Source organism: Podarcis muralis, chromosome 13 (assembly GCF_964188315.1).
Source record: "Podarcis muralis chromosome 13, rPodMur119.hap1.1, whole genome shotgun sequence".
In the NCBI taxonomy this organism is placed as follows: domain Eukaryota; kingdom Metazoa; phylum Chordata; class Lepidosauria; order Squamata; family Lacertidae; genus Podarcis; species Podarcis muralis.
This window is the reverse complement of record NC_135667.1, coordinates 4,268,754-4,296,733: the sequence shown is the minus strand read 5'-3', so window position 1 is coordinate 4,296,733 and position 27,980 is coordinate 4,268,754.

The window sequence follows — 27,980 nt, the reverse complement described above, 5'->3', positions numbered from 1 at the left end:
GCAGATGTCAAAGAGAAGAACAAATACCAGACTTTTAGAAGACATCTGAAGGCAGTCCTCTTTAGGGAAGCTTTTAATGTTTGATGAATTAGTAAAGGTAAAGGGACCCCTGACCATTAGGTCCAGTCGTGACCGACTCTGGGGTTGCGGCTCTCATCTTGCTTTATTGGCCGAGGGAGCTGGCGTACAGCTTCCGGGTCACGTGGCCAGCATGACTAAGCCGCTTCTGGAGAACCAGAGCAGCGCACGGAAACGCCCTTTACCTTCCTGCCGGAGTGGTACCTATTTATCTACTTGCACTTTGACATGCTTTTGAACTGCTAGTTTGGCAGGAGCAGGGACCGAGCAACAGGAGCTCACCCCATCGCGGGGATTCGAACCGCCGACCTTCTGATCGGCAAGTCCTAGGCTCTGTGGTTTAACCCACAGCGCCACCTGCGTCCCTTAGCTATAACTTTAAAAATTTAAAGGGGAAAAAACTGGATGTACATTTCCAAAACACAAGATAAAAAATATTTTGTTACGTGCAAATGGCTTGAGATACCTATGAGGTCCATAAATGACCATAGAGCATATATACAACACAAAAAACAGCGACAATTTCTTGTTGACAAAGGACAGCTGGACATAGAAAGGCCCCCATTAACGTCAATAGCTTAGGGCCTCGTCAAACCTAAATCCGGCCCTGGGTGCAGCTTTGATTCCTGACCACCTCACCCTCATTTTAATTCTTTTCATAGTAAAAGCAATATTGTTTTGCGGGAAGAAATAAAACAGAAGTTTCCGGGGGGGGGGGGGGGAATGAAGGATGGTGAGGAAGCTACTAGCTAAAGGTACAGGAGGGACGATGAGGTTCAGTAGCAATTTGCCTGCCGACACTCTGCAGGGTGCCACTGGAATCAGGTCTGGGAAAAGGCAGGAAAAGAAGGTAGAAAATTCTAGAATGCAAGAAGCTGGTAACAATATCAACTTGATTTGCTGGTGGGGGCAGGGAGTGGATGAAGGATATTTCTTCCAGATTAAAAACGTTTTAATTAAGATAGCTAAGGATATGATGTAAATACATAACTGAACATAAATATAGATTGGAAATAGTTGTGTTTAGTGAATCCTTATCTACTTTTTAAATTCTCATTCCTGATCTTATTTCTTCCTTTTCTTTATCTTCTTCTTGTTCTTTTCTTTTTTATTTTACCTTTCATGTCTTTTCTTTCTTGTGAATATTGTTTTGTAGAGGTGTAAATCATTGTAAATATGAGAAGAGGCACAAAATGTTTTCTGATTTTCTCTTGGTTACATGTATTTTCCTTTTTTTTTTTTGTATATTTGTATTTTTTTCTAATTTGTACTCAATAAAATTAATTAAAAAAAAGAAGAAGAAGGATATTTGTTCCACATTAAGTGGTTGATGTGGAAGCAACCATTCTTGGGTGGAAAAGAGTCTCCGACTGATGGTTCGCCTCAAATGCGGCCCCCCAATCCTCTCTATCAGGCCCTCGGGACTTTTCCCAGGCCACACCCCCTCCTTGAATGTTTCTGCCTGGCTGAAATGTGTCCTTGATATCTCTGATCTTGCTTATTACTTGCATGTTTGGGAGCTGAGATGCATTGCTCCGCCCACAACACCTTTGGCCCCGCCCACCACTGGAAGGGTCCCCGAGGGTCATCTAGCCCAACCCCCCCGAAATGCAGGAATCTTTTGCCCAACATGGGGGCTCGAACCCACAACCATAGCCGTCAAGTGTCTCTTATTTGAAGGGACAGTCCCTTATTCCAGCGCCATGTCCCACTGCTGTCCCTTATTGATGGATGTCCCTCAAATGATGTCCCTTAAATTTCAAAGGAAGCAGCTCCTCTCCCTCCCTCCCTGCCAGCCAGGGAGGAGGGAGGCTCCAACTGTGTTGCTTGGCTGTGTTGCTCACCCAATAAGAAGTCTAAGAACGACTGGGGGGTGGAGCTTGCATGCCTTGTGTGTGGCTAGTTAATGCAAGCTGAGGGGGTTTTTGAATGCTGGACGCCATTTTCTTGCACGTGCTGCTGCAAACTTTGGAGTGCAAAGCCAAGCCGGGGAGCCATCTTAAGTTGAGGCTGCCTAGGCCTTGTGGTGCATGTGATTCAGATTCTATTCAGTTGAACCTCTGGTTACAAAGTTGGTTGGACAGTGTTCTCGAAGCCGCCAGCATGAGTTTGACCAGACTGCAGGAGGACAGGAAGAGTGGAGTGCCTGGAACAGGGGAGGCTGCAGGTCCCTTATTTTGGCTGCTGGTCCCTTATTTTCAAATCTGTAAATTGACAACTATGCCCACAACCCGGGAGTCTCGTCCTCCGCTAATTGAGCTCCAAGAAGATTTACTCCCAAGTAAACGGGTGCAGCTGTTGCATGGGCAGAATGGCATAGGATTCCCCACCCACCCCAGTTGGATAGCTGTCAACTTGATTTCGCCAACCCGGCCTCCTCCCGATGATTCGGACTACAACTCCCATCAGCCTGAGTCAGCACCAATGGTTGCAGATGATGGGAGTTGTAGTCCAGCGACAACTGGGGACCCAAGGTTGAAGCGCACTGGCTCAGAGCAGCCTTCGCCAACCCGGCCCCCTCTGGATGTTTTGGACTACAACTCCCATCATCCTGAACGAAAGGATTGATTTAAGCCGGGTACCCCCAAACTCGGCCCTCCAGATGCTTTTGGGACTACAGTTCGCATCATCCCTGACCACTGGTCCTGTTAGCTAGGGATGATGGGAGTTGTAGTCCCAAAACATCTGGAGGGCCGAGTTTAGGGGTGCTTGATTTAGGCAGAAAAACTGGAAGTCACAAAGCAGCTGCTCTGCTCCGGAGAAATGGGGCACTAGCCCTGTCACACAAAACCACGGGAAGAATTCCTTCCCTTCCCTGCGGCTTCCTGAAATTCCTGCACTTGTGGGGCTGAGATGCCAGGTAAAGGGTAAAGGGACCCCTGACCATTAGGTCCAGTCGTGGCCGACTCTGGGGTTGCGACGCTCATCTCGCTTTATTGGCCGAGGGAGCCGGCGTACAGCTTCCGGGTCATGTGGCCAGCATGACTAAGCCACTTCTGGTGAACCAGAGCAGCGCACGGAAACGCCGTTTACCTTCCCGCCGAAGTGGTACCTATTTATCTACTTGCACTGGTGTGCTTTCGAACTGCTAGGTTGGCAGGAGCAGGGACCAAGCAACAGGAGCTCACCCCGTCATTGCGGGGATTCGAACCGCCGACCTTCTGATCGGCAAGCCCTTACCGTAATTACTCCCACCACTACCCTGGGGAAATAGGTACTTTGGAGAATGGCTGTTAATCCAAAGGTTGGCGGTTCGAGCCCACCCAGGGGGCGGCTGGGGGCAAGGTTTTTGCGAAGCAAAGGGTTGGGCCCGATGACCGCTGAGCAGGCCCATACAGAGGGGGGGGGGCCATAGGGGCCACTTGGCCCGGGCCTCCAATTCCAAAGGGGGCATCGGTTAGCATTTTCCCTATCTATTTTTTAAAAGCACTATTGTATATCTATATTTTCCATTTTGTCTTTATATGCAGATACGGTTCAAGCCTTGAAATAAAATTATTTGTCTATGTATATGCCACAACAGCAGCAAGAATACTCATCGCAAAGTATTGGAAGACGCAAGATCTACCCACCCTGGAAGAATGGCAGATGAAGGTGATGGACTATATGGAACTGGCGGAGATGACCGGCAGAATCCGAGACCAGGGAGAAGAGTCGGTGGAAGAAGATTGGAAGAACTTTAAAGACTATTTACAGAAATACTGCAAAATTAATGAATGTTAGAATGATGTTGGATTGAAGTTAAGTGGTTTTCAGCAGGAATGTTAAATAGATGTGCAAAAATGGATTGTTAGCAGGTGATAATTTAAAGTTATAATATATATAACTTATATAATATATTAAGATATTAAGATTAAAGATTAGGATAAAAATAAAGAGGGAAAGGATTTGCTGAACCAACTAATTGAAATGGATACAAAAAAGGGAGGTGTGAGGAGGTCCGGGGAACAGGCAAATGAAAGATAAGACACGGAAAGATTGAATTGTTTTTAACTGTTTTTACTTTGTATTTTTTCTTTTCCTTTTTTCTTTTTGTAATATTTGGAAACTTTAATAAAAATCTTTTTAAAAAATTTAAATAAAATTATTTGTCAGCATAACGTTTGTGAAAATTACAGTGGTGCCTCGCAAGATGAAAAGAATCCGTTCCGCGATTCTCTTCGTCTAGCGGTTTTTTTGTCTTGCGAAGCAACCCCATTAGCGGATTAGCGGATTAGCGCTATTAGCGGTTTAGCGGCTATTAAAGGCTTAGCGGCTTAGCGGCTAAGAGGCTATTAGCGGCTTAGAAAAGGGGGGGGGGAGCGAAAAAAAAATATGGCAAGACTCACAAGACATTTTCGTCTTGCGAAGCAAGCCCATAGGGAAATTCGTCTTGCGAAGCAACTCAAAAACGGAAAACCCTTTCGTCTAGCGGGTTTTCCGTCTTGCGAGGCATTCGTCTTGCGGGGCACCACTGTATTTATATACTTACTTATTTATAAGACTTCAGTTATCCCCAGGGGTAAAAAAAAGGGGGGGCACATCATCTACCTGGCCCGGGCCTCTGCCTGACCCTGAAAGGCTCTGCCCCTGGGGGGTCCCTTCCATTTCTATGATTCTATAAAAGCACAGAAAGCAGGGAGATCAAACTGGGGCTGATGTGAGGAGCCAAGGACAGGGTGCGGACCACGGAGGCAATTGTGGATTTTTAATTCATTTGTTTTGTGTTTCTGAGGGTCAAAACAATCAGTCTGGGTGGGCGTGGGGAGGCAGCTGCCTTGTGGAGTGGAGTTGAGTTGGCACCCGTCTGTCTTGAGAGACAATGGAGTGCGCCTCCAGGGGTGAAGCAATGGAGTGCGCTTCCAGGGGTGAAGTCCAACTGCTGCACCAGCAGCATTGAAAGGACTTCCTCGGGCGCAAGCCTGGGCAGAGTGTCTGGAGGTCCTGGGCTGCCCGGACGACAAGACCCCCCTCTCGGCCTCACAGGTGTGGTCCAAAGGAAAGCAGAACAAGACGTTTGGCACCAGTTTGGCTGCTGGAGTTGCTGGAAGGAGGTGTACAAGGCGCCGTCCAACCGCCTTAGGGACTCCGCTCCAGATCTCTGTAGGGTTTACCCCGGAGCCTCTTCTTCTCCCAAAGATGTCCCGCAAGGCAGCAGATGTTTAGGGTCAGGGCTGGATTTAGGTTTGATGAGGCCCTCAGCTACTGAAGGTAAAGGTAAAGGTACCCCTGCCCGTACGGGCCAGTCTTGACAGACTCTAGGGTTGTGCGCTCATCTCACTTAAGAGGCCGGAAGCCAGCGCTGTCCGCAGACACTTCCGGGTCACATGGCCAGCGTGACATCGCTGCTCTGGCGAGCCAGCACCAGCGCAGCACACGGAAACGCCGTTTACCTTCCCGCTAGAAAGCGGTCCCTATTTATCTACTTGCAGTTAGGGGTGCTTTTGAACTGCTAGGTGGGCAGGAGCTGGGACCGAAAGACGGGAGCTCACCCCGCCGTGGGGATTCGAACCGCCGACCATACGATCGGCAAGTCCTAGGCACTGAGGTTTTACTCACAGCGCCACCCGCGTCCCTACAGAAGGTAATGGGGCCCTTTATATGTCCAGCTGTACTTTGTCAACAAGAAATTGTCGCTGTTTTGTGTGTGTTGAATATATGCTATATGGTAATTTATGTATCTAGTACATCATTTATACCCCACCCATCTGACTGGGTTTCCCCAGCCAATCTGGGCGGCTTCCAACAGAATACAGTGGTACCTCGGGTTACATACACTTCAGGTTACAGACTCCGCTAACCCAGAAATAGTACCTCGGGTTAAGAACTTTGCTTCAGGATGAGAACAGAAATCGTACTCTGGCAGCAGGAGGTAGCAGGAGACACATTAGCTAAAGTGGTGCTTCAGGTTAAGAACAGTTTCAGATTAAGAATGGATCTCCAGAATGAATTAAGTACTTAACCCGAGGTACCACTGTACAGGCACCTCCAAACTCGGCTCTCCAGATGTTTTGGGACTACAACTCCCATCATCCCTAGCTAACAGGACCAGTGGTCAGGGATGATGGGAATTGTAGTCCCAAAACATCTGGAGGGCCGAGTTTGGGGGTGCCTGGCTTAAATCAAACCTTTCGTTCAGGATGATGGGAGTTGTAGTCCAAAACACCTGGAGGGTGCTGAGTTGGCAAAAGCACGTGGACCGCTATCCAGCTGGGGTGGGAAATCCTATGTCATTCTGCCCATGCAACAGCTGCACCCGTTTACTTGGGAGTAAATCTTGTGGAGGGCCGAATTTGGGGGTGCCTGATCTAGTAGCTATCTCAAGCCATTTGCACATGCAGAATGTAGTCACCCTATCTACAGAACTCAGCAAACCGGTGATATTTTAGAGGCTAGCAGGTGGGGCCCATTACTTACATCAGGGGTAGGCAACCTAAGGCTCAGGGGCCGGATCAGGCCCAACCGCCTTCTCAATCCGGCCCGTGGACGGTCCAGGAATCAGCGTGTTTTTACACGAGTAGAATGTGTCCTTTTATTTAAAATGCATCTCTGGGTTATTTGTGGGGCATAGGAATTCATTCATCCCCCCCCCCCCCAAATATATAGTCCGGCCCCCCCACAAGGTCTGAGGGACGGTGGACAGATGTTTGGGACAGCAATGCCCAGAGTCTCTGGCAGGCTGAACATCTGGAGGGCTCCGAGTTGTGGGGGGGGGGGAGGCTGTGCGATCAACTCGGCGCAGGACTTTGCGCATTGCGGGGATCTGGGACGAGAGGCGCTCCTTTCGAGGCGCATCTAGAATTAGCCTTTGCTAAAAACAGTCTCTAATGCAAATAGGCAAACTGGGCTGGTTAAGAATAGCCTGTTTCTATCCCCCCCCCCCCCAACAGGACTAACTCCTCATGGCACAAGACCAGGGAAGATTATTTCAAGTCTTTGGCCCGTTCCTCGAAGTCTGAAGCCTGCTCAGAGACCTGGGACCTGACGCGGCAGCTAAAAAAGCCAATGCAATTCTGGGCTGCCTCAATAGGAGTATAGCATCTAGATCAAGGGAAGTAATAGTGCCACTGTATTCTGCTCTGGTCAGACCTCACCTGGAGTACTGTGTCCAGTTCTGGGCACCACAGTTCAAGAAGGACACTGACAAACTGGAACGTGTCCAGAGGAGGGCAACCAAAATGGTCCAAGGCCTGGAAACGATGCCTTATGAGGAACGGCTAAGGGAGCTGGGCATGTTTAGCCTGGAGAAGAGGAGGTTAAGGGGTGATATGATAGCCATGTTCAAATATATAAAAGGATGTCACATAGAGGAGGGAGAAAGGTTGTTTTCTGCTGCTCCAGAGAAGCGGACACGGAGCAATGGATCCAAACTACAAGAAAGAAGATTCCACCTAAAGATTAGGAAGAACTTCCTGACAGTAAGAGCTGTTTGACAGTGGAATTTGCTGCCAAGGAGTGTGGTGGAGTCTCCTTCTTTGGAGGTCTTTAAGCAGAGGCTTGACAACCATATGTCAGGAGTGCTCTGATGGTGTTTCCTGCTTGGCAGGGGGTTGGACTCGATGGCCCTTGTGGTCTCTTCCAACTCTATGATTCTATGATTCTATGATTCTTCTGATCTATTAATAATAATAAAAATTTAAAAGAAGGTTTAAAGCGGCAACATCGGGGGAACAAGAGTGGTTATTTAACCTTCTCCCTTGAATGCTGAACAAATAAAGGAAGGTGAATAATAATAATAATAATAATAATAATAATAATAATAATAATAAATTTTATTTATACCCCGCCTTCCCCGGACCAAAGCCTTTGTTGGCAAGGTGATGTCTCTGCTTTTTAAGATGCTGTCTAGGTTTGTCATTGTTTTTCTCCCAAGAAGCAGGCGTCTTTTAATTTCGTGGCTGCTGTCACACTAAAGAACATCTCCCTAAACATTTCTAGATTTATCCTCTAATGCTTTGGTGAGCTAAAACCTTACCTTGTGCTTAAACCGGCGTCTCTGAATGCACATATTATTGTTTTTTAGAAAGAGACAAGGAGATGCTGCAGGTTAAATGTATTTGGGTCCTGAGAAAATGCGCTCTGTGGTCGCATGTGGGCGGCAATGAGAAGCGCATTCCCCACAGAAAGTGAATATATAAATCTGGCAAGACTCACAGCATTCATAAGGGGACAATCGGACCAGAAATTATTGAAATAATGGGGATGTGCTAAGGAGTATATGAAAAAAATATTGTTCTCGAGTAAGCATATCGGTATGTAACGAATGAAGCTTTGCAGGGTTAAAGAAAGAGAAAAATGGTAAGTATAAAGATAGAGGTAATCTACATTAGGGACGCGGGTGGCACTGTGGGTTAAACTACAGAGCCTAGGACTTGCCGATCAGAAGGTCGGTGGTTCGAATCCCCACGATGGGGTGAGCTCCCGCTGCTCTGTCCCTGCTCCTGCCAACCTAGCAGTTCGAAAGCATGTCAAAGTGCAAGTAGATAAATAGGTATTGCTCCGGCGGGAAGGTAAACAGCGTTTCCGTGCGCTGCTCTGGTTCGCCAGAAGCGGCTTAGTCATGCTGGCCACATGACCCGGAAGCTGTACGCCGGCTCCCTTGGCCAGTAAAGCGAGATGAGCACCGCAACCCCAGAATCGGTCACGGCTGGACCTAATGGTCAGCGGTCCCTTTACCCTTTACTAATCTACTGTACATTAGACACAACAACTTAGAAAGAGTAAAAATTTCGAGGTCTTAGAACAAAGGAAGGAAGTCAATGTGTGTATATGTATGTAAGGATTAGATTAGAATGATAATATGGTTTTATTTGTAGATGTGTGTTTTTGTGTGTTTTTTTCTTGTTTGTACTGTTTTATTTTGGATTCAATGTTTGTAATTTTTGTTGCAATTTTGCACTGAAAATAAAAAAATTAAAAATTAAAATTAAAAGAAAGTGGATTATAACGGCAGGATGTGCATTGGGCGGGCGAGTAACATGGGATTGGTTTGGCATTGGGGTGACATCATGTGCACAGCACTCCCAAAAAGGCATATTCAGCCAGCACCACGTGCGAATGTTGCACAGTTCATGCTGGATTAAAGAATTTATTCACGGAGCACAACTATGGAACTCCTTTCCGCAGGAGACACACAGATAGCTGCAGAAGAGTATTGGGCAAATTCATAGAGGAGAGGGTTATTGGTAGCTGCTATCTCTGCCTCCACACGCACCCTGGTTCGGCCCTCTGAACGACTCCTCTAACCGCTACACCACACTGCCTGCGGTCTGGCCAATGTGAGAGCAAGATGCTGGACTGGGTGGGTTACTGGCCAGATCCTGCAGGCTGTTCTTGTGTTCTTAATATGAAAGAATTGGGAAAATTGGGAAGCCTTTGTACACCGATAGATATCAACGCAACTCTCTTTTTTGATATACTGCAAATATGCAAACATAGATACATGCAGTTGCTCTTTTAGATGGCGTTGCCATGCAAAAGCCCCTGCTTATTTAACTTCCCCTGCTTATTTAACTTATATGCAGAATTCATCATGCGAAAGGCTGGGCTGGATGAATCCCAAGCCGGAATTAAGATCGCAGGAAGAAATATCAACAACCTCAGATATGCAGATGACACAACCTCGATGGCAGAAAGTGAGGAGGAATAAAATAACCTTTTAATGAGGGTGAAAGAGGAGAGCGCAAAATATGGTCTGAAGCTCAACATCAAAAAAAACGAAGATCGTGGCCACTGGTCCCATCACCTCCTGGCAAATAGAAGGGGAAGAAATGGAGGCAGTGAGAGATTTTACTTTCTTGGGCTCCATGATCACTGCAGAGGGTGACAGCAGTCACGAAATTAAAAGACGCCTGCTCCTTGGGAGAAAAGCAATGACAAACCTAGACAGCATCTTAAAAAGCAGAGACAGCACCTTGCCAACAAAGGTCCGTACAGTTAAAGCCATGGTTTTCCCAGTAGTGATGTATGGAAGTGAGAGCTGGACCATAAAGAAGGCTGATCGCCGAAGAATGGATGCTTTTGAATTCTGGTGCTGGAGGAGACTCTTGAGAGTCCCATGGACTGCAAGAAGATCCAACCTCTCCATTCTGAAGGAAATCAGCCCTGAGTGCTCACTGGAAGGACAGATCCTGAAGCTGAGGCTCCAAGACTTTGGCCACCTCATGAGAAGAGAAGACTCCCTGGAAAAGACCCTGATGTTGGGAAAGATGGAGGGCACAAGGAGAAGGGGACGACGGAGGAAGAGATGGTGGGACAATGTTCTGGAAGCTACCAGCATGAGTTTGACCAAACTGCGGGAGGCAGTGGAAGACAGGAGGGCCTGGCGTGCTCTGATCCAGGGGGTCACGAAGAGTCGGACACGACTAAACGACTGAACAGCAACAGCCATGCAAAAGCATGTAAAACTGCAAGCCCCTGTGTCACGGCGAAAAAGCAAGAAACCCTGTCCGTTTCGAAGGGAGAGCGCAGGGTTCAGATCCCCACTCAGTCCCTGGGAGCTCACAGAAAGCCTACCGCTCTGGGTTGCTGTGAGAATAACATGGAGAGCTCTCAAGGTAGGATATAAGGAGCCGTCTTCCAATAACCGAAGCGCCGTCAAGTAGAAGTCGGAGCCAGCTTGTTTTCTCCTGCTCTGGGGGGCGGGGGGCGGGACTCGAACCCGTGACCTCATGTTACAAGAGAGGAGATTCCGACTAAACATCAGGAAGACGTTTCTGGCTGTAAGAGCCATTCAACAGTGGAACAGACTTTCTGGTCGGAAGGTGGGGAAAATCTCCTTCCTTGTCTCCCGGCCAGGGCTATGATTTCTGCACTGCAAGGGGAAGATCCTTGGGGTTCCCCCTCAACTCTACAATTCTATGAAATGCGTGTTTTTATATTAATAATAATTTATTATTTACACCCCGCCCATCTGGCTGAGTTTCCCCAGCCACTCTGGGCGGCTCCGAATCGAGTGTTAAAAACAATACAGCATTAAATATTAAAAACTTCCCTCAACAGGGCTGCCTTCAGATGTCTTCTAAAAGTCTGGTAGTTATTTTTCTCTTTGACATCTGGCGGAAGGGTGTTCCACAGGACGGGCGCCACCACCGAGAAGGCTCTCTGCCTGGTTCCCTGTAACTTCTCGCAATGAGGGAACCGCCAGAAGGCCCTCGGAGCTGGACCTCAGTGTCCGACTGGACGATGGGGGTGGAGACGCTCCTTCAGGTATACAGTGGTACCTCAGGTTAAGAACTTACGTAATTCGTTCCGGAGGTCCATTCTTAACCTGAAACTGTTCTTAACCTGAAGCAGCACTTTAGCTAATGGGTCTCCTGCTGCTGCCGCGCCGCCGGAGCACGATTTCTGTTCTCATCCTGAAGCAAAGTTCTTAACCTGAGGTACTATTTCTGGGTTAGCGGAGTCTGTAACCTGAAGCGTATGTAACCTGAAGCATATGTAACCCAAGGTACCACTGTACTGGGTCTTTGAGGCCGTTTAGGGCTTTCAAGGTCAGCACCAACACTTTGAATTGTGCTCGGAAACATCCAGAGAGCCAATGCAGGTCTCTCAAGACTGGTGTTATGTTGTCTCCCAGTCCCCAGTCTAACTGCCGCATTCTGGATTAGTTGCAGTTTCCGGGTCACCTTCAAAGGTAGCCCCACGTAGAGCGCATTGCAGCAGTCCAAGCGGGAGTTAACTAGAGCGTGCACCACTCTAGTCAGACAGTCTGCGAGCAGGGAGGATCTCATCCTGCGTACCAGATGGAGCTGGGAGACAGCTGCCCTGGACAGAGAACTGACCTGTGCCTCCATGGACAGCTGTGAGTCCAAAATGACTCCCAGGCTGCGCACCTGGTCCTTCAGGGGCACAGTTGCCCCATTCAGGACCAGGGAGTCCTCCACACCCGCCTGCCTCCTGTCCCCCCGAAACAGTACTTCTGTCTTGTCAGGGTTCAACCTCAATCCATTAGCCGCCATCCATCCTCCAACTGTCTCCAGGCATTTGCTCCTTATAGGCCTTGCTCCTTCCCTGTTTCCCTTTCCAAGTGCTGGCTGAGATGGTCTCCGGTTTGCTGGCCTCTCTCTCTCTCTCTCTCTCTCTCTCGGGGGGGGGGGCAGCTGTGGAAGACCCTCACGTGCCATTCTTGGTGCCCCATGGATCTGGGGAAGGGGAGATCAAGGCCACCCCCCAACTGCTTCATGCCTTCTGCACCTGAGTTGGAGGTTGGGAAGGAGCTGTCCAAACCCATTATCTTACAGCCAGCGAAACGTTTGATAATCCCCACCCTGTAAGCTGCTTTCGAGGCGTAAGCCTGGCTCACGCCCTCTCCGGGGGATGCTGAAGGGCCCCCCCAGTTATGGGATTGCCTCCCTGGGTGAGGTCTCCTACTGAGTCGGTCTTGCAAAGGGTTCTGGGGGATGCTCGTCTCGAGTTGCTGGCAAGGATGGCTTGCATGCGTCTCCTGCATCTCTCTGTAGCCCAAGTACCGCCCAAGTACCGCTGCAAAGGCTTCTGGGAAACTCCCTCCTGGCTTTGCATCCCATCCTCAGTCTCTTCTGCGCTCTCTCTCCACATATCATTCCCAACAATCATATAACGTACCGTATTTTTCGCTCCATAAGAAGCACTTCTTTCCTCCTAAAAAGTAAAGGGAAATGTCTGTGTGTCTTATGGAGCGAATGGGGCCGCAATGGCGCAAAAAGCACGGATCCCCATGGATTCTCAGGATATCTGCATTGGGCTACCCCAAACTCACTGTCAAATCACATATCATCATGTCTGTGGCCACAGCATGAACCACTAAAATCATACATCCATTGTTTCGTTCAGAATATTATTTTCTTGTTCTCCTCCTCTAAAAACTAGGTGCGTCTTATGGAGCAAAAAATACAGTAATTTCTTATCTTATACAGTGTTTTGGACCTCCATCAACCACATCTGAAGATTTTTCAGTCTTTATCACTTAATCTACATTTCTTAATTTCCTTATTACTTTCAATTATCCTCAACTAACCATTCTCTTCACAGGGACGCGGGTGGCGCTGTGGGTAAAAGCCTCAGCGCCTAGGGCTTGCCGATCGAAAGGTCGGCGGTTCGAATCCCCGCGGAGGGGTGCGCTCCCGCTGCTCGGTCCCAGCGCCTGCCAACCTAGCAGTTCGAAAACATCCCCGGGTGCAAGTAGATAAATAGGGACCGCTTTATAGCGGGAAGGTAAACAGCATTTCCGTGTGCGGCTCTGGCTCGCCAGAACAGCGATGTCACGCTGGCCACGTGACCCGGAAGTGTCTCCGGACAGCGCTGGCCCCCGGCCTCTTGAGTGAGATGGGCGCACAACCCTAGAGTCTGGCAAGACTGGCCCGTACGGGCAGGGGTACCTTTACCTTTAACCATTCTCTTCACAATCATCTCTGCAATATTTTGCATAGTCCTCCTTACAAAACGTCTTGCAATGCTACTAGCGTGATTTGTTTATTACAATTGCTTTTCAAATAGTTCAAATATTTATTCCAGTCCTCGGAGAATCTCTGGTCCCTCGGGTTTTGGATCCTTCCTGTCATCTTATCTAATTCTGCATAGTCCATTAATTTTGTCTGCCTCGCTTCTGCTCTCCCTCTTAGTGGGCAAAAAAGGGGCTGCCCTGAAAAAGGCCGCTCTACACAGCTCTCGCTGCCCTGGAGGACTAAAGGTGTATCAGAACAGGGCAACAAGTGAAGCAGTTGGCCGCTGGGCGGGCAGCAGGTTCTGGGTTCGAGAAAAGGTGGCAGAGAGAGAGAGAGAGAGAAAGAAATTGAGATCTGGCTGCCGTCGGGCGCACACACCACCAGAGTTCTCCCTCCCTGGCCTAGTCAAAATTATTTTTCATTTATTTTTTGTGGTCAAGGGTTCGAGCCCCACCTTGGGGAAAAGATTCCTGCATTGCAGGGGGTTGGACTAGATGATCACAAGGGTCCCTTCCAAATCTACAGTCCTGTGATTCTATTGCATTTATTTGTTGTTGTTGTTGAGTCGTTTAGTCGTGTCCGACTCTTCGTGACCCCTGGACCAGAGCACGCCAGGCCCTCCTGTCTTCCACTGCCTCCCGCAGTTGGGTCAAACGCATGCTGGTAGCTTCGAGAACACTGTCCCACCATCTCGTCCTCCGTCGTCCCCTTCGCCTTGTGCCCTCCATCTTTCCCAACATCAGGGTCTTTTCCAGGGAGTCTTCTCTTCTCATGAGGTGGCCAAAGTCTTGGAGCCTCAGCTTCAGGATCTGTCCTTCCAGTGAGCACTCAGGGCTGATTTCCTTCAGAATGGAGAGGTTTGATCTTCTTGCAGTCCATGGGACTCTCCAGAGTCTCCTCCAGCACCAGAATTCAAAAGCATCCATTCTTTGGCAATCAGCCTTCTTTGTGGTCCAGCTCTCACTTCCATACATCACTACTGGGAAAACTATACGGACCTTTGTTGGCAAGGTGATGTCTCTGCTTTTTAAGATGCTGTCTTGGTTTGTCATCGCTTTTCTCCCAAGAAGCAGGCGTCTTTTAATTTCGTGGCTGCTGTCACCATCTGCAGTGATCATGGAGCCCAAGAAAGTAAAATCTCTCACTGCCTCCATTTCTTCCCCTTCTGTTTGCCAGGAGGTGATGGGACCAGGGGCCACGATCTCCATTTTTTTGATGTTGAGCTTCAGGCCATATTTTGCACTCTCCTCTTTTTCCCGATATTCTTTTTTTTATTTTAAGGGAAATGTTCAATGCATGCTTTTCAAGCTTTGCGTATAGATTGTTACATTAGCAGAACTTTTAAAAGTCACTTGTAAGAAGATGAATAAGGTTTAAAAATCGGGTTGTTAAGGATACAAGGTGCATGAATAAACACAAAACAATGGAACCAAGAGGGGGAGTGGAGGGAAAACAAGGGTTTTTTGAAACCCCAGGGTGATGTTATGATTTATTTATACAGTGCAGTTAGGGATTACGGCTTGCATTTTTGTTTGTGATGTTTTTGTTATTAGAAAATAAACTGAATTTTTTAAACAATACCCCACCTTTTTTCTCCAGGGAGCTGACAGTGGCATACATGGTTCTCCCCCACAACAACAACCTTGCGAGGCGGGCCAGGCTAAGAGAGGCAGCGACTATCCCCAAGGCTTGCACCCAGCGAGCCGAGTGGCAATTGGAACCCCCGTCTCTCCCAGGTCTTACTGCAACATCCTAACCACTGCACCACACTGCCCAGGAAACAGGTGGTGTGCCAGGCAGCGAACCCTCAGCTCACTCTGTTTCAACAGCTAAACCAGTGGGGAACTGGTAGCGTGTTGGGCACATGTTTTGGGCCCGAAAAGTGGTGCCAGTAGCGGCACATGATTAGCACGCATGCATATAAATGCATGCAAATTTAAGAAGAAGAAAAGCGTTTGTTCCGAATGGCTGCCGGTTCCCTCCTTCCTCGTTTAGCCTTGCTGGCAACCCACCCTCCTCCTTCTCCCCCATTCCCAGCAAACCTCTCTCTCCCCCCTACTCTGCCCCACTTCTGTCAGCGGGTGCCCAAGAAGTCTAGATGGACCCAGGATCTCACCCCGGCTTCTCTCCCCACCAAGAACACAGGAAGAGGAAGAGGAAGGTTTTTGCAATGGTGGGGTTGGGCTGGATGACCTTGGGGGGTCCCTTTCTAAAGAAGAAGAGCAAATTTCAAAGACTCGCCCTTTTTTTTGCTATTGCAGTTCAAACTGTTTTTAAAGCGGTGTTTTAACTTGCCATGGCCCGCTCTGGGACCTCAGGGCAAATCAAATTATTAGTACCACCATTATTATTATTATTATTATTATTATTATTATTATTAGTCAGGCCCCGCAGCTGCCAGCCAACCTGCCACTTCAGCCTCATTGCACAAACCTTTCTGCACAAATCTCCCCCGAGTTGTTGTTGTTTAGTTGTGTCTGACTCTTCGTGACCCCCTGGACCAGAGCACGCCAGGCCCTCCTGTCTTCCACTGCCTCCCGCAGTTTGGTCAAACTCATGCTGGTAGCTTCGAGAACACTGTCCCACCATCTCGTCCTCTGTCATCCCCTTCTCCTTGTGCCCTCCATCTTTCCCAACATCAGGGTCTTTTCCAGGGAGTCTTCTCTTCTCATGAGGTGGCCAAAGTCTTGGAGCCTCAGCTTCAGGATCTGTCCTTCCAGTGAGCACTCAGGGCTGATTTCCTTCAGAATGGATACGTTTGATCTGCTTGCAGTCCATGGGACTCTCAAGAGTCTCCTTCAGCACCAGAATTCAAAAGCATCCATTCTTCGGCGATCAGCCTTCTTTATGGTCCAGCTCTCACTTCCATACATCACTACTGGGAAAACTATAGCTTTTACTATACGGACCTTTGTTGGGTAACTCCCACGAGTTAGCGAGGCTCATTTGACACCAAAAGAGAAACCGATCTTGTAGCTCCATCGGACCAGCCTTGTGGAATATGCCACCGACTGAGATCCGGAAAGCGGCTTTTAAATGCAAGGGGAAAACTTTTCTGTTCTGCCAGGTAATGAAGACTGCATCCTTTCCATCCTAGTGAGTTGATTTCAACTTTTATGTACCCATCTATCCGTCTGGTTTTAGCGGTACGGTTTTATGCATAACGGCCGCAAACCCCTTCTGCTTTCCTTTTATGCATGGCAGCGTAGAATTCTTATTTATATATATATACCCGTATTTTTCGCTCTATAAGACGCACCAGACCACAAGTCGCACCTAGTTTTTGGAGGAGGAAAACAAGAAAAAATATATTCTGAATCTCAGAAGCCAGAACAGCAAGAGGGATCGCTGTGCAGTGAAAGCAGCAATCCCTCTTGCTGTTCTGGCTTCTGGGATAGCTGCGCAGCCTGCATTCGCTCCATAAGACGCACACACATTTCCCCTTACTTTTTAGGAGGGAAAAAGTGAGTCTTATAGAGCAAAAAATACGGTATATATATATTTAAAATGAAGACAATAAAATAACTCTGAGATAAAATAACATCGCTAAAATGTGACATATATAACATATATATGTGACATATATAAACCCAGACATATAGACACCCAAGGTTTTTTCCATGGACTCACAAGGTATGCTGGGAGTTGTAGTGGCAGAGATCTGGAGGGCGCCACGTTGGCAAAGGCTGTCCTAGACATTCGCTCGCACCCTTCAGAAGTCTGGAGCCTTTTTTACCAGCTGCCATCCCTTAATTTTGCTAGATTTTGCCCGCATAGCAAAGCATATGCTAGCATTTGATTGACATTGGCGTGAGACTGAGTTGAGAAATAAGACTAAGAGCAACATATTGATATAGGAATGTATTAGAGAATATGTAAAGAAATATACAATAATAAGAGTACATTCATTTGTAAAAAAGGAATATACAACGGGAAACACAGGAAGTCTGGTGTGTTGGTATGTATATGATTTGGGGGGGGATTTGTCCCCCCCCCTTTGATCTTTCTTTCTTTTTTGTTTCATTTTCTTTCTAGGTATATAATTTCTGTATAGATGTTGGAAATCATATTACAGTAAGTCCTGTAATGTAATATGACGTTTACCAATGTAATATAAGAAGGTTAACAAAGAAATAAAATGCAAATTCAAAAAAAGAAAGAGAAAAAGATTTTGCTTGATTTTGCCAACAACACCCTTCCCCAATTCTGCAAGCCCCCCACCCCACTGAAAATACCTGGGTATCCCTCCCAACCCAAACTCTCACCTGACCCACATGCCCAATAATTCTCCCTGACTTAACCTACCATAATCCTCCACCCCCCCCCCCCCAAGAAGTCAACCTTTCCTTTTCCTATTTGGAATAAGGAAATTTCCCTTAAAAGAGGAAAACATTGACAGCTATGCTCCCCCCCCCCAATCCCAATTCTCCCCAGTGGTTCCCCAAAGTCCCGGCCACCCTGCCTTTGGCAGAAAATCTGCCCCTATCCGTGACCCAAATGCACAGGCGAGGGTCCCTCCAGAGAAGAACTGGGTGAGGGTCCCCCAAATTGCTTACCTGTCAGGCGCTGCAGGGGGAGAAAGAGGCCTCAGATGGGGAGCCCTGCGTCGCCCCCCCAAACCCCCACCCTGGGGCGTCTCACGCTTTGACAGGCGCCGGGTCCCAAGTGTCAGGCTGCATCCCAGGAACGTCCAGCAGTCGGGCTTGGGAGGGTGGGGGCCTTTGCAATCCTCCAGGGCCAGGATTAGCTCTCCCCCCCCCCCCACCCTGCAAGCCGCTGTGCCAAGGCAAGGCTGGGAAGGAGCATGGTTTGGGGGGGGGGGGCGTGAGGCATGAAAACATCACCAACCTGTCAAGGAGCATTAAGCAAATCCACCTTGTTTTGTCAAAGAGTCAGAGGGCATTTGCTGCACAGCGGGCAGCTCTGAAATGTTCCCACAGCCCAGGGGTAGAGGCCGGGATTTGGGACTTCTCCATAGGCCTTGCCCCCCCCCCCCACTTTCCGAGTTGGAAGGGACCCCCGGCGGTCATCTAGTCCAACCACCTTGCAAGGCAGGGACCGCGGCTGAAATAATAATAATAATAATAGTAGTGTAGGGACGTGGGTGGCGCTGTGGGTAAAACCTCAGCGCCTAGGACTTGCCGATCGAAAGGTCGGCGGTTCGAATCCCCGCGGCGGGGTGCGCTCCCATCGTTCGGTCCCAGCGCCTGCCAACCTAGCAGTTCGAAAGCACCTCCGGGTGCAAGTAGATAAATAGGGACCACTTACTAGCAGGAAGGTAAACGGCGTTTCTGTGTGTGGCTCTGGCTAGCCAGAGCAGCGATGTCACGCTGGCCACGTGACCCGGAAGTGTCTCCGGACAGCGCTGGCCCCCGGCCTCTTAAGTGAGATGGGCGCACAACCCTAGAGTCTGTCAAGACTGGCCCGTACGGGCAGGGGTACCTTTACCTTTACCTTAGTAGTAGTAGTAGTAGTAGTAGTTTATTATTTATACCCTGCCCATCTGGCTGGGTTTCCCCAGCCACTCTGGGCGGCTTCCAACAGAATACAGTGGTGCCTCGGGTTACAGACGCTTCAGGTTACAGACACTTCAGGTTACAGAGTCTGCTAAGCCAGAAATAGGACCTCGGGATAAGAACTTTGCTTCAGGATGAGAACAGCAGCACTTAGCTAAAGTGGTGCCTCAGGTTAAGATCATTTTCAGGTTAAGAACGGACCTCCGGAACAAATTAAGTACGTAACCACTGTATTAAAATACAATAACCTATTAAACATTAAAAGCTTCCCTAAACAGGGCTGCCTTCAGATGTCTTCTAGAAGTCTGGCAGTTGTTTTTCTCTTTGACATCTGGTGGGAGGGCGTTCCACAGGGAGGGTGCCACCACCGAGAAGGCCCTCTGCCTGGTTCCCTGTAACCTCACTTCTCGCAATGAGGGAACCGCCAAAAGGCCCTCGAAGCTGGACCTCAGTGTCCGGGTAGAACAATGGGGCTGGAAACGCTCCTTCAGGTCTACTGGGCCTTTGAGGTCATTTAGGGCTTTCAAGGTCAGCACCAACACTTTGAATTGTGCTCAGAAATGTCCTGGGAGCCAATGTAGGTCTTTCAAGACCGGTGTTATGTGGTCTCGGCGGCCGCTCCCAGTCCCCAGTCTAGCTGCCGCATTCTGGATTAGTTGAAGAATTCCCCAACAGAAGGCCATCCGATTGCCGTTGAAAAATCTGCAGCCAAGGAGAGCCCCCGATCTTCCGAGGGGGTCCGTCGAACGGCTCTCACCGTCTGAAAAGTTCTGATGTTTTCGAGGAGCTGTTGCAAGTTTCCCTCGGTCCGAATTACACTGGGCTGCAAGTACTTAGCTCAAAATACAAAGGCCAGAAAAAAATGCATGTTAAAAAACCGACGGCCTGAGTTTGTGAGGGAGAGGCAAGCTTTTGAGTTCCACAGGACTCTTCATCAGGCTGAAATTGAGTTCTGTGTGACTCAAAAGTCTGCATCCTGGGCGGTCAAACAGAGCAGGGGATTTTACCTACATTGTCTCCCCTGAGTTTGCGGGGGCAAATCTATCCTTCAGAGAACAGTGGCTTAGAGCAGGAACCATGAATCCTTGTGTCTCTTCCGCAGATCTTGGTGGGGAAAATAATCCCAGCTGCTTATAGGGTTGCCAGTTTCCCCCTCTCAATCAGCTCCTGTGGCTTGATCGGCAGCCTGTTTAGAAGCACAGCAGCAGTTCCAGTGAGGAAAAGCTGGCATTCTTAGCTAGTCAGTGCTGAATTTCAAAAGCACCCAGATTTCCCCATTTCTCCCTTCCAATCTCAAAAGCAACGTTGGCTTTTTGAATCTGAAACACTCGAGCTCTTTAAGACCTGCTGGCAACTCTTGAGTATGCAAATTTCGGCCAGGTCCGGTTATAAGAACTCACCAGACGCCAGCTTTTCACGCATCAATTGAAATTTCACACCAAGAAAAGCCAGAGGCTGCATGCCATTGCATGTCAACTGTGAAAAGCTAGGTCCCGGATGCCATTGCATGCCGCCCACCAAAGACATGAAATCTCCCTTGCTAAATTTCAAACTGCGAAATGAAACGGCGTTGAGGACGGAACAGGAAATACCCAGCGACTGTCAGGCTAGATTTGCAAATATCTGACATTGCCATTTGCCATTTTATTCCTCCGGTTAATTATGCTGCTTTAAATGTGCATTTTATATTTGACTTCACGTAGCAATGGTGGGTTGTTTTTTTTTAGATGCTTAAGTTTTTTTGGGTTAACTTTGTTTGTGTTAAATACACATTCTGTAGTTGACCTCCTTTGTAATGTTTCATTTTGAAATCTTTTAAGACAATATTTTAGTTATTCATGTTAATTACGTTGCTTTGACCGTGTGCACTCTATATTTGACCTTCTTCAGATTGTTTTGTTGATGCTTTAATATGCTGCAAGCCGCTTAGAGGTTTTTCTTGAAAATAGAAAGCCATAGAGAAATGAAACAAATAATAATAAATAATAATTCCTGCTTCTCTCTGACATCACCCCATCCTCTATTTGTAGGGTGCCATTCCTGCTGCTGCCACCAGGGGGCATGTCAACACCCTGCAGTGGCAGATAATCCTCCCTCTGCCAATCTGCGCCTTTAGATGCTGGGCATGCAAGCGTTTGGCCGGGGAGGGGGGCAGATTTGGCCCTGGCGCCCAGCCCAGCCTGGCGCCCTTCCAGGGACAAACAGTCATCCTTCTCCCCAGCAGCCTCCTACCAAGCTCTAGGGAAACCCTGATTTCCTTGGGACAGGTCCCTGCAGGCAGAAATGCAACAGGTGCGGCGCAGAATCACCCCGCCTGTTGGGTTTCGGCCTGCAATGCATGCACCCATGCAGATTCAGAGGAGGCCGTCGATTCCACCCCCTGTTCCCATGCGAGGGGCCCAGGACCAGTCACAGAAACAACAGCCGTGTTGTCCTCAATCTCGGAAGAGCGAGGGAAGGAGACGGAACCAGAGAAAGAGAGAGAGATTTCTCTAGGCCTCGATCTTTCTCTCCTCCACTCCTCTTTCGCTTGTCAGATGAATTTCTGAGGTCGGCTGCCCCAAAACCAGCCTGGCAGCAATCCTCAGATGAATCGAAAAGTCTGGGCAAAGCTCCATCCTGTTGCGTAAGAACCTTGCAAGGTGGCGGCAGCCCTTTGCTTTGATTTTCCTGGGGAGCCTTCTGGGAAATGTGTTGATCTATCAACACCCCTCTCCTCTCCTGTCCTTTGGGCTGATTTCCATTTCAGGGGCTGGGCCCAAGCCACAAAACCGGCCTTTGGCAACCCGGCGCCCACTCCAGATGTAGAAGAGTGGCAGTTTAAGGTTAAGGAGTATGCAGAAATAGGCAAACTCACAGCAAAAATTCGACATCAGGGTGATGAAACATATCAAAAAGAATATGTTATACAGTGGTACGCTTCAGGTTACATACGCTTCAGGTTACAGACTCCGCTAACCCAGAAATAGTACCTCGGGTTAAGAACTTTGCTTCAGGATGAGAACAGAAATCGTGCAGCGGCAGCTGGAGGCCCCATTAGCTAAAGTGGTGCTTCAGGTTAAGAACAGTTTCAGGTTAAGTACAGACCTCCGGAACGAATTAAGTTCTTAACCTGAGGTACCACTGTATATAGAGAAGATGATGTGAAATAGGGAAACCAGCAGAACTGGAATAAACCTCATAAAGGGAAAATACAAAGAAATTTACTGGACAATAATATCAAAATGAATTAAAAATGTATATTATGGCCAAGGTTGAACAGTATTTGTAGATGAATACAGACAGACAACAAGAATGGTATATATAGAAAGATTTATTTGTTTACGGACGTTTCATGGACAAAAATGGAAGAAGAACAACTATATACAAAATGGATAAAGACAACGCAAAAAGTTAAAGACGACACAAAAAAGCCGAAAGAAGGAAGGAGGGAAGTCAGCTCTTGAGAGAAAGAATAAATGTAAAATGTAATAGGCGCTGTGGTCTAAACCACTGAGCCTAGGACTTGCCGATCAGAAGGTCGGCGGTTCGAATCCCTGCGACGGGGTGAGCTCCTGTTGCTCGGTCCCTGCTCCTGCCATCCTAACAGTTCCAAACCACGTCAAAGTGCAAGTAGATAAATAGGTACTGCTCTGGCGGGAAGGTAAATGGCGTTTCCATGCACTGCTCTGGTTCGCCAGAAGCGGCTGAGTCCTGCTGGCCACATGACCCAGAAGCTGTACACAGGCTCCCTCGGCCTGAAAGCGAGATGAGCACCGCAACCCCAGAGTCGGCCACAACTGGACCTAATGGTCAGGGGTCCCTTTACCTTTTTTATGTATACCATATTTTTTGCTCTATAAGGTCCAGTCACGGATGACTCTGGGGTTGCGGCGCTCATCTCGCTTTGCTGGCCGAGGGAGCCGGCGTACAGCTTCCCGGTCATGTGGCCAGCAGGACTAAGCCGTTACTGGTGAACCAGAGCAGCACACGGAAACACCAACCTTCTGATCGGCAAGTCCTAGGCTCTGTGGTTTAACCCACAGCGCCACCCACATCCCTTTATCGAGGGGGGACTAGGCAGGAAAATCTGTTGCTGGACGTTGACCCCTCTTAAGCTGGCTCCATGGCCAGGTCACCTTTGAACTCCTGCAGCCGGCATCTCCTTTTAAGACTTAGCAAGAGAATTTGCACCCATCTGTTCTCTCCCCGCTGTTTATCCTTTAGCCAAGAACTGGTCTCTTGACCTCTCCACCCCGGCTCCCCAGTCTCCAAGCAGATCCTGTAGACTTTGACCCAAGGAGCCTTCTTCCCTTTGAGACCCCCCTCTTGAACTTTGCAACGGCCACCCGTTTATTGAGGCCGGACTTGTTTACTTTGAGTTGAGGCTGCAGGGAGAGAAGCTTCTAGGCAGGATCTGAAAGGAGAAACAGGGATCTCTTAGGGAGAGAGAGGGAAGCAGGCCCAAAATATGTTGTCTTCCCAGGTACGCCTTCGTAGTGGGATGTGCAAAACCAGAACAGGCTCTCCCCCGAGTGCTGCGCTATGGTTACATATATGTTGAGAAGCAGAGAGGGCTGAGAACAAGATAATAATAATAATAATAATAATAATAATAATAATAATTTATTTATACCCCGCCCATCTGGCTGGGCTATCCCAGCCACTCTGGGTGGCTTCCAACAAAATACAGTGGTACCTTGGGTTAAGCATTTAATTCGTTCCGGAGGTCTGTGCTTAACCTGAAACTGTTCTTAACCTGAAGCACCCCTTTAGCTAATGGGGCCTCCTGCTGCTGCTGCGCCAAAGGGAAGACAATTTCTGTTCTCATCCTGAAGCAAAGTTCTTAACTTGAGGTAATATTTCAGGGTTAGCAGAGTCTGTAACCTGAAGCGTATGTAACCCGAGGTACCATTGTATTAAAATACCGTAATACATCAAACATTAAAAGCTTCCCTAAACAGGGCTGCCTTCAGAAGACAGCGTCTTTATCAAGAAATGGAGTTTCTTTTATAACACAGCGCAAGAATAAGGGACAGGCTAATGTCAAACCATTTGTGTTACACGGATCCTTGTGGTGTTCATTTGTTGTGTTTGATTTTGGTCTGGAAATTTGTTTCGATACAGGATCACAGAATTGTAGCATCGGAAGGAATATCAGCTAAAGCATCCGTGTCAAACGGCCACCCGTTTGCTTCTACAGTGGTACCTCGGATTAAGTATTTAATTCGTTCCGGAGATCCGTTCTTAACCTGAAACTGTTCTTAACCTGAAGCACCACTTTAGCTAATGGGGCCTCCTGCTGCTGCTGCGCCGCCGGAGCACAATTTCTGTTCTCATCCTGAAGCAAAGTTCTTAACCTGAGGTAATATTTCTGGGTTAGCGGAGTCTGTAACCTGAAGCGTCTGTAACCTGAGGTACCACTGTACTGTCTACCGTCATCTCACTTGGCATTTGTTATTATGCTTGTCATGTTATAAATAAATATTTGGCGATTTAAGTAAACAACACAAAAGACTTTCGAACATTTTATGGCAGAACTGATGAAAACTGTATTTCCCAACTTTAAAGAATCAGGCAAGGAAACAGTTTTGCCTCATCCAAAAGCATATAGCCTGGGGGGTGGGAACTATTATGGGTTTGTAAAGGTAAAGGGACCCCTGACCATTAGGTCCAGTCGTGGCCGACTCTGGGGTTCACAAATTCCTGCACTGCAGGGGGTTGGACTAGATGAATCTGTGGGCCCCTTCCAACTCTGCAAAATGTTTCTCATTGTTGCAGGAATTTATGCATAGGTTGGGGGGGGGGTTGCCCCTCCAGCAGATATCATGCACATGGTCAGACCTCACCTGGAGTACTGTGTCCAGTTCTGGGCACCACAGTTCAAGAAGGACACTGACAAACTGGAACGTGTCCAGAGGAGGGCAACCAAAATGGTCAAAGGCCTGGAAACGATGCCTTATGAGGAACGGCTAAGGGAGCTGGGCATGTTTAGCCTGGAGAAGAGGAGGTTAAGGGGTGATGTGATAGCCATGTTCAAATATATAAAAGGATGTCATATAGAGGAGGGAGAAAGGTTGTTTTCTGCTGCTCCAGAGAAGCGGACACGGAGCAATGGATCCAAACTACAAGAAAGAAGATTCCACCTCAACATTAGGAAGAACTTCCTGACAGTAAGAGCTGTTCGACAGTGGAATTTGCTGCCAAGGAGTGTGGTGGAGTCTCCTTCTTTGGAGGTCTTTAAGCGGAGGCTTGACAACCATATGTCAGGAGTGCTCTGATGGTGTTTCCTGCTTGGCAGGGGGTTGGACTCGATGGCCCTTGGGGTCTATTCCAACTCTATGATTCTATGCAGCCCACTACTAAAATCAGCACAGTCACTTTTGTGACTTTTGTGATTTGTCCCCATAAAACACCCCATCACAGTTTCTTCCTATCTATTCAAAGGGCCTTTGCTGCACAATACCAAATGTAAGAATTCACTGATCAATGGATCTATGTACTGGCTCACTGGGAAAACTTCAGAAATTCATCTAGACAGGTGAGCTCAGCTCCTCAGCAGCCCCTCTGCCTGAGTGATAATCCCTGGCATCCTGATACCTGAGTGCCAGACAGGTAGCCATTCCAGAAATAACAAACCCAGATGAAGACAAAAGGGTGGGATTAACTTGGCTGGGAAACAGGGAAATGTAAATATCTCTTTTGCTTCACTTGATTGGTGGAGGGCAAGGGGAACCGTGGGGCAGGGTCCAGGATGCTCAGATTACTGCCACCAGACCTCCCCTTTCATGATGTAACCGTGATGTATGAGTGATGTAGTTGGGGGGGGGGGTGTAACATGGGGATTAGCAGTTAATAAAAGTTTGGGTTCTCTCTTGTTTGGGGCTTCCATCTTGTTCCACCTTGTGGCAGGTGGGAGTCCTGTCGCGACAGTCTTCAATAAAGACGAAGGCCTACTGGCTGCTGTTTTGCTCTGGGATTCCTGGCTGGTGTCCTTGTTTTTCGTCCAAGGGAGCCCTCAGATTTCTCCGTTAACATCATCAAAGCTCAACCTTACAAGGGTGTGGGACCTGAAGCGTTAAAGTCGAGGAGGTGGCCTTGGAGAGCTCTGGGTTCCAATCCCGAGTCCCCTCCCCACCCCCAGGGAACTCCAGTCCCCAGAGGGCTTCCTGATTCCTCCTTAAGGGAGAGGAGGGAGGGAGCCAGTTTTGCAAAAAAAGCTCGACCCAGATTCCCCGGGAAGGAAGGAAGCTCTGGCTGAATGTGGGTCACCCTGGGTACTAAATGCAGCATCGCTCCAGGCACCCAAAGCCATTGCTCAGCTCCAAAGGCCTTTGCGAAAACAAACACCCGGAACCTTTAGGCTTTTTTGCAAGACGGCCGGCATGGTTCAGAGACCCAAATTCCGGCCTCGGGTGCCTGGGTTCAGATTCCTCGCCTAGGCACGTCCGCAGGCAGGATCTGGGCAAGTCCTCCTGACTGCCTCGCGCCGCACATGGAACACTTTTATATAATTTTTTTAATTAGTTTTTTAACATATCATTCTCAACAGTAATTATACATACTTTTACATCTTATGCAGTTTTTTGACTTCCATCAATCCTGTCTGAAAATTTTCCAGTCTAATCTCTTAGTATGCATTTCTTATCTTCCCCATTACAGTACATTTCAAACTCATAACCAATATAGAGGAGGGAGAAAGGTTGTTTTCTGCTGCTCCAGAGAAGCGGACACGGAGCAATGGATCCAAACTACAAGAAAGAAGATTCCACCTAAACATTAGGAAGAACTTCCTGACAGTAAGAGCTGTTCGACAGTGGAATTTGCTGCCAAGGAGTGTGGTGGAGTCTCCTTCTTTGGAGGTCTTTAAGCAGAGGCTTGACAACCATATGTCAGGAGTGCTCTGATGGTGTTTCCTGCTTGGCAGGGGGTTGGACTCGATGGCCCTTGTGGTCTTTTCCAACTCTATGATTCTATGATCTCTATCTTTTTCTACTTTGTAACACTTCGTATATTTCTCCTTACACAACTTCCTGTAGTCCTACTAGCGTAATTTGTTGATTACAGTTGCTCTTCAAATAATTCATATACTTCTTCCAATCTTCTGTTAATCTCTTGTCCCGCAGGTTTCAAATCCTTCCCGTCATTTTGTCCAATTCTGCATAGTCCATTAATTTCGTCTGCCATTCTTCTTTCGTCGGGATTTCTTCCTGTTTCCATTTCTGGGCTAACAATACTCTTGCCGCAGTTGTTGCATATAAAAACAATTTAACATCTTGCCTATTAATGTCCTGACCTAGAATACCAAGTAAAAATGCTTCTGTTGTTTTTTAAAAAATGTATATTTCAACATCTTTTCCATCTCGTTATATATCGTTTCCCAGAAGTTCTTTACTTTTTTACATTCCCACCACATATGATAAAATGTTCCTTCTTTATCTTTATATTTCCAACATTTATTATTTGTCTTATACAGCTAATTTCACTGGTGTCTTATATAGCTAATGTCACTGGTGTAATATACCTGGGAACCGTAGTTTAAGGGTGCTGGGAGTTCTCCCAGAACTACAGTTCCCAAGATTCTTTGGCGGTTTACAGTGGCCTAAGAGTGCTTCGTTGATTACTGATTTTCTTTCTTCGTTGTATTTATGGAATCATAGAATTGCAGAGTTGGCAGGGACCATGAGTGTCATCTAGTCCAGCCCTCTGAAATGTAGGAATCTATTGCCCAACTTGGAACTCGAACCCAGAACCCTGAGATTAAGAGTCTCGTGCTCAAAGGGCCAAGTTGCAGCCAAGGAGTTCTCTGACTCCTCATGTCATCCCACCAACAACATTGTGAGGTAGGAGACGCTGAGAGAAGGGAAGGTCTGGCTCCCAAGGTCACGCAGTGAGCTTTGTGGCTGAGTGGGGATTCGAACCCTGGTCCTCGCCCAACACTCGAACCCAGCCCTTCTCAACCTTGAGTCACCAGACCTTGTGGTGTCAAAAACCCCATATTTCC